Source organism: Drosophila erecta, unplaced genomic scaffold, assembly GCF_003286155.1.
Source record: "Drosophila erecta strain 14021-0224.00,06,07 unplaced genomic scaffold, DereRS2 tig00000219-arrow-pilon, whole genome shotgun sequence".
Lineage (NCBI taxonomy): Eukaryota > Metazoa > Arthropoda > Insecta > Diptera > Drosophilidae > Drosophila > Drosophila erecta.
In genome coordinates this window covers 2724172-2736486 of record NW_020825213.1, presented here as the reverse complement: position 1 = coordinate 2736486, position 12315 = coordinate 2724172, and the positions used below count along the sequence as shown (strand labels likewise).

At 41.2% G+C, this 12315-nt stretch overlaps 1 long non-coding RNA gene across 2 annotated transcripts; it reads left to right on the top strand.

Moving 5' to 3' along the window:
- The first annotated feature begins 806 nt into the window (after positions 1–806).
- Positions 807–10029, top strand: LOC113564603. Of its 2 annotated transcripts, XR_003408121.1 has the most exons (3): positions 807–835; positions 3401–3634; positions 9870–10029. It is a non-coding gene; the product is annotated as an uncharacterized LOC113564603 (long non-coding RNA). The 2 variants fall into 2 exon arrangements; XR_003408120.1 differs by lacking the exon at positions 807–835 and having other exon boundaries at positions 3210–3634.
- Positions 10030–12315: the final 2286 nt, after the last annotated feature.

The following is a 12315-nucleotide window of genomic DNA, read 5'->3' as shown; positions in this document are numbered from 1 at the left end:
CATAGACTTCATGAAGTATATAAGCATAAAGGATATCCAACATAATATTAAATGTTAAAATAAAAAAACATTTATTACTGTATAAAAATACACTGTTTTGTCAAGTGTGCTAAATTCGTGTCCAGCCATTTTTTGGGGTGTCTGGATAAAAACGAATGCCAAGAAAGAAGACGAAGAAGAAAGCTTGAGAGGTGAAAATAACGGTACTTCTTATCTACTTAGTAACCTACCCGCACAATAAAATATTACTGATCTAATCATTTTAACAACTGAAAAAATAAGAAAAGAAAATCGACCATGCATAGTGGGCTAAATTAGTGTCCACCACTGTAGCACACATCATGAACAATTACTACTGCATCCGCATGGAAGTGCAAAAAATTTTCCGAAAAGTCAAACCGTGTTCACACCTATGTATATCTCAACCCCCTTTTTCTGTTAAAACAATTGGAATAAATTCGGACAGCACAAATTCGACACCTCGGGTCAAAGAAAACAACAAAAGGTATATAAAACCATTGCTGCCTTTTTTTGACTAGATATTAAGAAAAATATCACACTTTACGTATTTTTATCGGGATGAAATAGAAAGTCATGCCAGGATTCATGCTTATTGGCATTTATGTAGAAATTAGGCGGCGAAGGGCGCAGCGGTCGAATAGTAAAGGTGTGGACTTTGGACGAGCACAGAGAGGACGCACCGTGAATAAAGGGACATTTGTGGACCTTGAACACGAGCAGGCGGTGGGCAAATAGGAAAATAACGGGATTACCTCGGCCTATAAAGGACGGCGCAAGCGCAGCTCGGGACAGTGAGAGAGCAACAGTCAGAAAGGTAATAGCAAACCCGTCAGTGAAAAACGCGCACTCGTCGATAAGATACCGGTCAGTAAGACGGGCAGGACGCAGCAAGGAATTAGCCGTTAGTGTCAAAAGCGGACATACAAGGACAATCACTGCAAATGACGGAGCGAAGCAACGAAGAGATATACGGGACACGGAGAACACAGGGACCTGGCGTGGTCAGAAGGGATTGTGAAGTTAGAGGTTGGTGTCTTGTGACAGGAGCGGTCTTAACGGACGTGCGCCTCCAGGTGTTGCAACAGTGGTTCTGGGAAGAGATATTAGAGATCCTAGATATTATTCTAGCCGGCACGGGGTCCGCTGTCGAGGACGCCACAGGACGACGAAGGAGCGACTCCGCGCAGCTTACGGCAAGGTCTAACAATAAAGCTAACTTAATCTGAACCCTGTCTTCTCCTTAGTTGGGCAATCACAGAAATCATAAATTTGGTGGGACGAACAAACTCTCTGAGCTAGCCGTTGCAATTCGTAGCGAGCAGTTTCAAGAAAAACAGTTCGTTGCAAGCTATATCAGCAGCATTATGTTTAGCTTACTATAGCTATAGCTTACTAAACCTTGCATAAATATTTTTGCTATTATGTCAACTAGAGAGAAACTACATCTTATATTTTTAGTGGTATTCGTTTCTGATCACTTGTTGATCACTTTTAGGATTCCATGTAATTCCTAAAGTTTTTGTGTTGCAATCCCCGAACGCAGTATTGCACTAAAGGGATTACATCTTCCTTTTTTATTCCTTGGATAAGGTGGATACTATTTTCGCACCATTTCCTTAATTTGAATCCGGACTTAAGCAGGATCTGATAAGTTTCCGTTGAATTTAAAGAGCATTTTAAATTTTCTGAAGGGTCGTTTTCATATAATAATTTGGTAATGTTGATCCTTATGATTTATCCTGTACATTTTCTCAATGTCGGCAGTGAACACATATTTATGCATTCTAAATCACAGGAGTATAGACATTAACGTGTTTTGAACTGTTGGACCTTTATGTAATGAATCATTTAGGTATTCTCCCGATCACGTAGCTGCCGAAGCGTCAAAAACCACTCTTAAATTTATTGTTTGACTGTGCTGACTGCGTAAGTACGCAATGATGTGGTATGAAGTAATGAGATTTCAATATAAATATCCGAATAAATATTCGTGAACTTTATATATCTTTATTTTATTGCTTGAGACTTTGCAATCGCATTTCCAGGGATAAAAACCTTCGCGTAGCAACGTCACGACTCTTCCCCAGCGCTGAAGTAGTTTCCAAAAACGGTAATTGGGCCATTAATCTTGAGTCTTGATGATGTGAAAACCTGTTCGACAGGCGGATACTTCTGGTGTATGACAGTGCCTACGTTATCACATGTAGATAGATTTCAGGCAGATCACTATGTTGATTTAGGTAGCAGTGGATATCAGCGGTAAACGAATTTCCGCTTGGTCAAATTCGTGCAGTGGCTGCGTATACAACTTTCATTTACAACAGCTGATCTCCGCCTTTGAGTCACTCTTATTTCTTATCGCGAAACAATTTAGATGGTTTATTAATTTTTTTAATTAGCCGTCAATAAATAATTTTTATTCTATATTAAATATTTAATATTACAAAAAAAAAACATTCGAAATTCAATGGCGGGACGGAAATTTTTCGAAATCTCTGGAACTATATAAGTTAGAATGTTTAGATAGGGCATGCAGATTCCTAAAACATAGACGCAGCGCAAGTTTTTTTAAATTATGTTGCCACGCCCATTCTACCGCCCAAAACTGTTACGCTCACACTTAAAAAAATGTTTAGTTTTTTTCATTTTATTTTTTTTTTGCCCCCAAATTTTTACCGATACTCCAGAAAATTATTAAATTTTCTCTTTCGCACTTCCACTAGCTGAGTAACGGGTATCTGATAGTCGGGGAACTGGCCTATAGCATTCTCCCTTGTTTTACTTTCCTCTTGATGCTAATGTGTTGTTTTGACAAGCGCTTATTATCTTCGATATGATTCTACATTTTGGTATTATCACTAGAACGATTTCTTTCTGTGTACTAGTGCAGTAGTGAAATTCAAAATTGTATATTATATTTGAATAAACTAGTTTTCGAGGTTCGGTTGACTTCCTCAAAAATTGGACATCTCTATAAAAAGTTTTTATATTTATTTATAAGTTTATTTATTTATGTAGCAAGCAGCCACTCTAACTAATCTAACAAACAGTCACACTACGTTATTTATTGTACAAGTTAACACGAGACAACGTACTAGAACAGTTGGCTCAGTGCATGAAAAATAATACCGGCGTGCTGACCCAGCATTGGGCCGGATGCTCGTGCGCAGCTGGCAAAACACTGCATATATGCGTGGCCGCTGCGAGTCGCTTTTGTTATAATTTAAGTTTCAGTTTTAAGCGAGACCTCTGCTAATAAAGAGCTAGCTACTCCGGCAACAGCCGTTAAATATCTTTTATCATTTTGAAAACTGACTGTGTATCTAGGCCAGCAGTTAAGAAGGGTTCCCCTAACAACATAACCTTCCTATTCCAACAGGAAATACAGCCAGGCGGCTAGACGCTCTTAGCGATCTCCAACTAGAGCGAGGAACGACCGCCCGCTACCTGTGGACTACGCTCATCGGCCAACCGGCCAAAGTAGAGTGACTGCAGCGGGGGACCGTCTCCTAACACACATAATAAACTAATTGACGCTCAACCAGTGGTTCGACCACCATCACCACCTAACAGTCATCAGTAGCTAAATCAATTCGAATACGGTGAAAAACATGTGAGTGGGAATTTATGCCTGAAAGATTTTAAGTCTGCGAAATTAAAATTATTAAGATGAAATATATTTATAGGTATCACAAAAAATCACAATTAAACGTCAACGTTACAGCCAGAAATTTTTGAATTATTTTAAGTTAAGATCAAATAATTCTCCAGCAAGTTTACTAAATGGCCGGTCAATACCAAGAAAAATAACGCGAGTTTTATCTGAGTGAAAGTGAAAATTTAATAATTAATTTTTAAAGCAGCGCTTGTTTACTTATTGTTGTTGTTTTATGTTTCCATTCGATTCGAGCGCGGTATTCGGCGCTGTAGCTTTTGTTTTTGGTTGTTATTCGTTTGCCTTTGGCACCTGCTACCCACGAAGACAGCTATTACAAGCGCAGGCAAGTTAAACCGCGCATGAAGCCCGCATTCTCGACATATAGCAATAGCACACCAATATCCAGCGACTCAGAGTCCGATATTGAAAATCTAGCTCCCTCTCGTAAACGTGTAACCGCGAATTCTCAAACAATGTCAATAGACCCAGAGCAAATCAGAAATGTAATTCAGGCGGTTGTATCCAACGCCATAGCAGAGGCAGCGGCTTATAATCAGCTAATACAAAATTAACTTCGTAAAACTGTGGCCCGAAATAAGGGCTTACGAGCCCATAGACATTACTGATAATACCCAGTGTAGCGCAACCTTTGACACGGTTAAATACCTACCAGAATTTACAGGGTCTCAGGACTCAATTATTAAGAATTACAACGGCACATCGCGACATTACGAAGCGGTGACCATTATTAGAAATAAGATTAGGGGCGCGGCCGATAATGTATTGTCCTCGTTTGGCACCGTGCCTAATTTCGATGCGATTATAAATCGCCTGGATTTCACGTACACGTACAGTACGCAAAGATATTGTGCGACAAGTTCCGAGACGATGCTTTGCGCATTTTCGTTTCGGGGCTTAAACGCAACTTGACTGACGTGCTTTTCGCGGCTAAGCCAAGGGACATGCCGTCAGCTCTTGCGTTAGCACTATAAGTAAAAGCTAACCACGAGAGGTATGTTTTTGCAGCCAATTTCGCAAGAAGTCAAGAAGACAAAGAGCGTAAACCGGGTGCAAAAATTCAGGGTAGGCAGTTTGATAGATGCGACCACCAGTATGACTCAAAGCCCTGTAATGCCAAAAATCCGTATTTTACCAAGCAGAATAAGGCGCACGTGCACACCGACCCGCGTAATGCTAAGCCATACAAAAACAATGGCACGGTAGAACCTATGAATGTTGACCCTTCGTTTTCTAGGATTCTGCGGCCGACCCAGGCACCGGCCTTCCAAAGCAGAAGGCCAGCCACTTCTGAGCGTACAGGCGCAATAAAGAAACAGCAGAAAATTAATTGCATTACGCAAATGGCGGAAGAGAAGACAGGAGCATATAACGCCGCCAGAGCGTAATCAGAGATAAATGACGACGCCATCTACGAGTTGGATTCTAACGTCATATATTAAAATCGTCAAAATATAAAATCAATATATAAAATCCCTGCTACCCGTCTTCAGACCATGAGTAGCGGGGATACCAATGAAGTTCCTTATTGAATTTTATCCACCTTACAAAGAGCTAAAGGGTGTCCGCCCGGTGGACGCACCTTTTAAAATTCATTCGATTCATGGCACTATCTGGTGATAGAAAAAGGTTTCGTCTCGATTTTTAATTTAAAGACCTACTTTTTTCGTCTTACCAGATCCTACATAACTTGATGGGATAATAGGGGCCGATCTGTTAGCACAGGCCGGCGCAACACTTTGCCTTGCTTCTGCACAGCTAAAATAGGGCAATGAGGTTGAGAGGTTCCATGGCCATTCGTTTGGTTCCATAGATGCGCTAATGTCAACTTCACTAACGTAAACGAAGAAAGAAGGCATTCAGGGAGATGATTAGAAACCGAAAGAGCGCCTTCGCGGACCCCGACGTGGCCCTGCCGTATAATACGTCCGTGGTGGCCACAATTAGGACAACTAGCGAGGAGCCCATCTACGCTAAATTATATCCATACCCTATGGGGGCAGCGGATTTCGTCTACAAAGAAATCCAGAGTCTACAACCCGGTATGCGTAGTTGACAAAAAGCGCCTAAATGAGGACGGTGTTCAGAACAAACGTTTAGTTAACGACATAAAAATCTTCTCAGAAGATGAATATGCGCATATCAAGCACATGGATTGGGTTTTGAAAACTATAAGCGATGCGAACATGAGGGTCTCGGTGAAAAAATCCATTTTTTTTTTTTAAAAGCGTATTTTCTTGGATTCATGGTCACAGGCGATGGCACTACCACCGACCTGAAAAAGGTCAGGGCCATAAAGGAATTTCCCGAACCAAGAACAGTACACGATGTTAGATCGTTCCTAGGCCTCGCGAGCTATTATAGGTGCTTCATTAAGGACTTTGCAGCGATAGCAAGGCCTATTTCGAACATAGATCGCGGCACATCAATGAAACGCAAAAAAATACTCTTGAAAAGCTGCGCAAGATTTTGGCATCCGAGGATGTGATGCTCCGATACCCAGATTACAAGAAGCCATTCCATCTATCGACGGATGCTTCGGCCTACGGTATTGGAACAGTACTTTCCCAAAAGGGGCGTCCTATTACGATGATCTCGAGGACATTAAAGGACAGGGAAATTAACAATGCGACAAACGAAAGAGAACTATTGGCCATCGTTTGGGCGTTAGCTAAGCTGCGACACTACCTGTATGCGGTAAAGGATATAACTTTCTACACCGACCATCAGCCGTTGGCGTTCGCAGTGTCCGATTCAAACCCTAACGCAAAAATTAAAAGGTGGAAGGGAAGAATCGAGGAAATAGGTGCGAAAGTAACATATAGACCCGGAGAGGAAAATATGGTTGCAGATGCCCTCTCCAGGCAGCAGGTTAATGTCATGGGAGAGCAGGACGCAGATTCGTGCGTTGCGACAATTCATAGTGAAATTTCCCTGACGCACACGATAGAAACAACGGACAAGCCCCTAAATTGCTTCCAGATTCAAATAATTCTAGAGGAGGCCCGCTTTCCGTTTAAACGCTCGTTCGTTCTGTTCAAGAACAAGAAACGGCACGCGATTAACTTCACCGGCAAAGAGTCCTTGCTTAATGACCTTGCAGACACTATAGTTCCTAGGGGTGTAAACGCCCGATACAGGACGATTTAGTTCGGAGATTGCCGGCAACAAAATTCTGGCACTGCAAAAATCGTGTTACAGATATTTTTGGAGTCGAGGAAAAGAGGGAGATCGTGTTAGCTGAGTACAATAGGGCCCACCGATCGGCCCAAGAAAACGTGAAGCATGTTCTCACAGAGTACTACTTCCCGAAAATGGCCAAACTTGCCAACGAAATCGCTCAGTACGATAGGGACCCAAAAAAAACAGGAGATTGGCGAATCACCGATCCCTTCTCGTACGGGAGAAATGCTACATATAGACATTTTCTCGACAGATAAGAAATATTTCCTCACGTGGATTGACAAATTTTCAAAATTTGCCATTGTACAACATGTGCCGTCAAGAAGCATCGAGGATTTAAAACCGGCCCTGTTATAGGTCATGAATTTCTTCCCAAGGGCCAAAATGATCTACTGTGATAACGAACCTTCGTTGAAATCGCACACGATCACGGCAATGCTTGACAACCATTTTGGCGTTAGCATCGTTAATGCGCCGCCCCTTCACAGTGTATCAGCCGTTTGGCATTTTTTTTAAGTTTTTTATTATTCCTACCTTTTATCAGCCGTTTGGCAAGCTTCAATTTAGTAGGTATTAAGTTCATTGCCAAAGGCAAGTTTTTTTTAGTTTAACCTAATTTTAATTGGTGATGGTATAAAACCTCAGCGGGCAAGAAGAAGTGAATAAAAGTTAAATTTCCACAGGTGCGAGATTTTCGTCCTCCTCTCACTGTCAGTGGTGTCGGCGCACATCACTGACTATTCACGAGCAAAGTATATTCCCATTATCGATGGAGACATACTAGTGTGGGAAGAACATGCGTATGTGACGCACTCGGCAAACCTTTCAGAGTATGTGCGAGTGTTAGAGGAAACTAGTAGCATGAGCGAATTGTTTCCTCAGTCACATGTGAGGAAGTTGCTGGAGGTCGACACCTCGCATCTGCGAGACACGCTGGATTCCTTAAGAGTCCACCACAGGATCGCAAGGAGCCTAGCATTTCTGGGCGCAATGCTAAAGTTAGTAGCGGCACGCCGGATGCCGAAGATTTAGAAGAGGTCAGGTTCACGGAGTGGCAGTTGACTCAGGCAAACAATAGGCAGATTAAAATTAATACGAAAATTCAGAATCGAATCAACCAGTTAACAACAGCAGTAAATCAAATTTTACGAACACATAAAAAAAAAGGAAATTGACACAGGCCATTTATATGAGACGCTGCTAGCTAGGAATAGAATGTTGATGATAGACTTGCAAAATTTAATGCTGGCTGAACACTGGCAAAAAACAATATTGTTAGTCCAAACATACTAGACCTCGCAGACATATCTGGATCTTATGTCCACATCGTCCGTGAAAGTATTATAGTCCGATAACATAATACACTTTATCATTAAGTTTCCTAAAATCAAATTAGCCTGTAAGAAGGTCACAATTTTCCCGGTCACCCGCAAGGTCATGCTCAGAATTAGCGGCAACATGGTAGCAAAATGTGGCGGTGAAGTACACACAATTAAAAACTGCATCCCAACGCCGGGGACTACCTTTTGTCGGCTCTCAACAGAAAGCTCACGCAGGCGCGTTGGCACATTGCGAGTCATAGCCGAGTGACCTAAACCCGCTTACCTATGTGGATGAAGGAATTATCATTATCAATGACCGGCCAACCAGGGTCACAGTGGACAACGGGGCCGAAGTCCACTTGCACGGTACCAACCTCATCACCTTCAACGAGCGCGATGTGGTAAACGACACCACCTTTATAAACCACGACATGGCCCAGATTCGAGCACCAGGGGTCGCGAGCTTCCCATCTCTAAATATCACCGCCAGCAGAGAAGTTATGAGCCTCCCCTACCTTCACCGACTAAGTGAACGTAACTTGGAGTTCATTAAGGAGTTTGGAAAAGAGATGAATACTAACAAGTCGCATCGCATAATTTTAATCACAGCAGCGGTTTGTTGCGTAGTGATTTGTGTCGGTGTTGCCTGTCTACGCTTCATCGGAGCACGGAGATCCGCGATTCAAATCAATGAAATGATAGCTAAATTGGGTGCGGCCGAGGGCGGCCTCAGTCTTGAAGGGGCAGTAGTTAACACGAGCCAACTTACTAGAACAGTTGGCTCAGTGCATGAAACATAATAACGGCGTGCTGACCCAGCGTTGGGCCGGATGCTCGTGCGCAGCTGGCAAAACACTGCATATTTGCGTGGCCGCTGCGAGTCGCTTTTGTTATAATTTAAGATTCAGTTCTAAGCGAGACCTCTTCTTAAAAAGAGCTAGCTACTCCGGCAACAGCCGATAAATATCTTTTATCATTTTGAAAACTGACTGTGTATCTAGGCCAGCAGTTAAGAAGGGTTCCCCTAACATAACCTTCCTATTCCAACAGGAAATACAGCCAGGCGGCTAGACGCTCTTAGCGATCTCCAACTAGAGCGAGGAACGACCGCCCGCTACCTGTGGACTACGCTCATCGGCCAACCGGCCAAAGTAGAGTGACTGCAGCGGGGGACCGTCTCCTAACACACATAATAAACTAATTTACATACATTGCTAGATACACACATAGTTTTAAGCACAATGTACGCATCCCGCTTATTCCCGATTTAAGTTCGTGCTTACAGACACTACTTTGTGTATCCCGGTCGCACGATGAGCAACCGACACACCAATACGTCGTAATAAGTAATAGGCTAAGAATGGAACGATTTGAGAAAGTAAAGAACACTTAGTTTGTGAAAAGAAAAGACAACTGACGCTTTTATCGCCTCGTACATTTATAAGATTATTTGCTCGTTTTTTTTCATTTTTATAATTCTTATTCATGATTTCTTATTCATAGTTTTTTAATATAATTTTTTTTAGTTTATATCCCTTTAAAATAAATGTATTACTAAAAATATAATAATGGCTAGCAGCAGGATTGTAATCATATATAACATCGAAGATTCTACTTTTTTATAAGATTTTCATTCGAATTCACATTTTTTGTATCTACCTTTTCAGAAAAATGCATTTACCGATGAAAGGAAGGCTTGCACCAGCGGCCATACCGGGCAACAAGCTGAAACACTCGTTAGACATGCTTTTGGACCGTGCATAAAGCTGTATTAAAGCAGAAGGAGACTACTTTGAATAAAATTAATTGCTTTTGCCGATAAAACCATTTGTTGTCTTTTTTTTTAATAGTCCTGTTTACTTTGGAACATACCATGTGCTAACCCCATTTTGGGTATGTAATTTTATTCGATAAATATATTTAATCATCTTTGGGGTTTAATTTACTTATATGAGTATTCCTAATTTAAAAAGAAAATTTAGTGTTAGGTTATTGTAATGATTTTTTTACATTTTACTTTCTATCGTTTGTACAGAATGGTTACCGCTCAATCTTACAATGTTTCCACTGGTACTTTCTTTCAAGTCATCTGGGCGGTGGTTAGGGAAAGTCGTTGATCCTGCACCTTTTTGGGTGCTGCCTGCTTATACATATACCCTTTGAGACACTCGGTTCCGGGGGTCAGATTAAAAAGCTTGGCGTTGCCGGAGCTGGATGTTGCACAGGCCTTATTCTCATGTTTAATGCATCCCTCGCAGACCGGCAGGTCTTTTCAGCTTTTTCAGGTCTTTTTCAGCTTCTGGATGTATTTTTCTTTTAAGGATTTTGTTTTATTATTCTTTTCGCAGTGTTTGGAATATCAGAGTTAATGTGCGTTCCTGTTTATCTTTATACTCTTGAATTTTTGTGAGATGGCCTAGCGGCCAAGGGATCTTAATAATAGCTGCCGTAAGTGAGGGGGCTTTTTTTTTAATATTATTTTTCTGTATGCCACCTCTCTTTTTTGTCCATTTCTCACATAAATCTTTTTGACACACATCACGCTACTCACTCAGATTTTGTAAGTCTAGTCTAGTTGCTTTATTCGTTTGACCGTAATGTAGTGCTCTTTATCCTAATGTAGGCATTATTCGGATGTTTTATTATTTTGACTAGTCTTATAGTACTCCGATAATTACGCTGTATACAGTGAATAGTTTAGATTTTCATTTCAGGAGACACGTCAGAGTCGTTTTGGATTCATTTATTCAATGTCCGTTTCTTTCTTATTCAAAATATTCTTGCCTATGCCGCGGAGCTGCGCAGTCGGTGCCGCCAGCAGTGGAACGAACGGCACTCTTATATTTATACCCGTTACACATAGAGTAAAAGTGTGTACTAGATTCGTAAGTAAGTAACAGGCAGAAGGAAGCGTTTCCGATCATATAAAGTATATATATTCTTGATCAAAATCAATAACCGAGTCGAACTGGCCATATCCGTACGTTTGTCCGTATGAACGCCTCGATTTCAGGAATTACAAATTAAAAGCTAGAATGTTCCGATTAAGAAGGCAGCTTGCAAAGACATAGACGCAGCGCAAGTTTATTTCCAAATGTTTCCACTCCCATTCGAAAGCCCACAATCCGCAGAAAACTGTCACGACCACACTGTTGAAAAATGTGATATTTTTAAACTTTTTTATTAGTCTTGTAAATTTCTATCGATTTGCCGATAAACTTTTTGCACCGCCTACTCTGCCGCACACAAACCGCCCAAAATTGAAACGCCCACACTTTTTTCTTTTTCGCGCGAGTAACACAGTCACACGTCCCGCCTAACCGGCCGAGGGGCGTTGCGTGTATCGTACGGCTCGATTCGCGTGAAGATAGACGCTATATAGAAAGTAGTAAAGAAACGCGAAATTATGTAAATATTAGTAAGATCTAATTATGTGTTAAAAAAGTTAGTATTGATCGCTTTAAGAGCGGCAGAGAGTCAGGATTAGAGATAATAGGATAGGGATTATAGTCAGAACATAATACTCTGTAGGGGTCATGCAACTCATAGTTAGATCTACAATGATTTAAAATTAGGGGTAATCTGCTTGGAACAGAGTTCAGCCGACTAACCAAGTCGGGACTATCAACGTCATCACGAAACAGATCACAAATAAATATAGCTCCAAGCATTGTTCTACGTTTAGCTAAATTAATGAATGTAAATTAACATTAGTCTACTGGAAAAAGTATGTAATATAAGGTTTGCATCCCAAATTATGCGCCGTAAGCCAAACAGTAAAAAGTTTTTTGTGCGGTCAGAGTGGAGTGCGCAATACGGAGTTCAAACCGGTGATACTCAAAAATCGGACGGACTAGCGAAATGAATAATTTTTTTTGTCATGTAAGGATCATTAAATTCCTTTGACCACCTTTTTATAAAACCAAGCGTACCCCTTGCGTTATTGACAATAGACGAAATACGGTCTAGAAGAACACCAAGATCATTAACACGTGTCATTCTGTCGCGTGTCTTGGGTTAACACCTCAAAATTAGGCATAATTTAACATCGTCTGCGTACATAAGTACACGAGAATGTTTTATCACCAAAGGAAGTGATAAATAAAGAAAAAA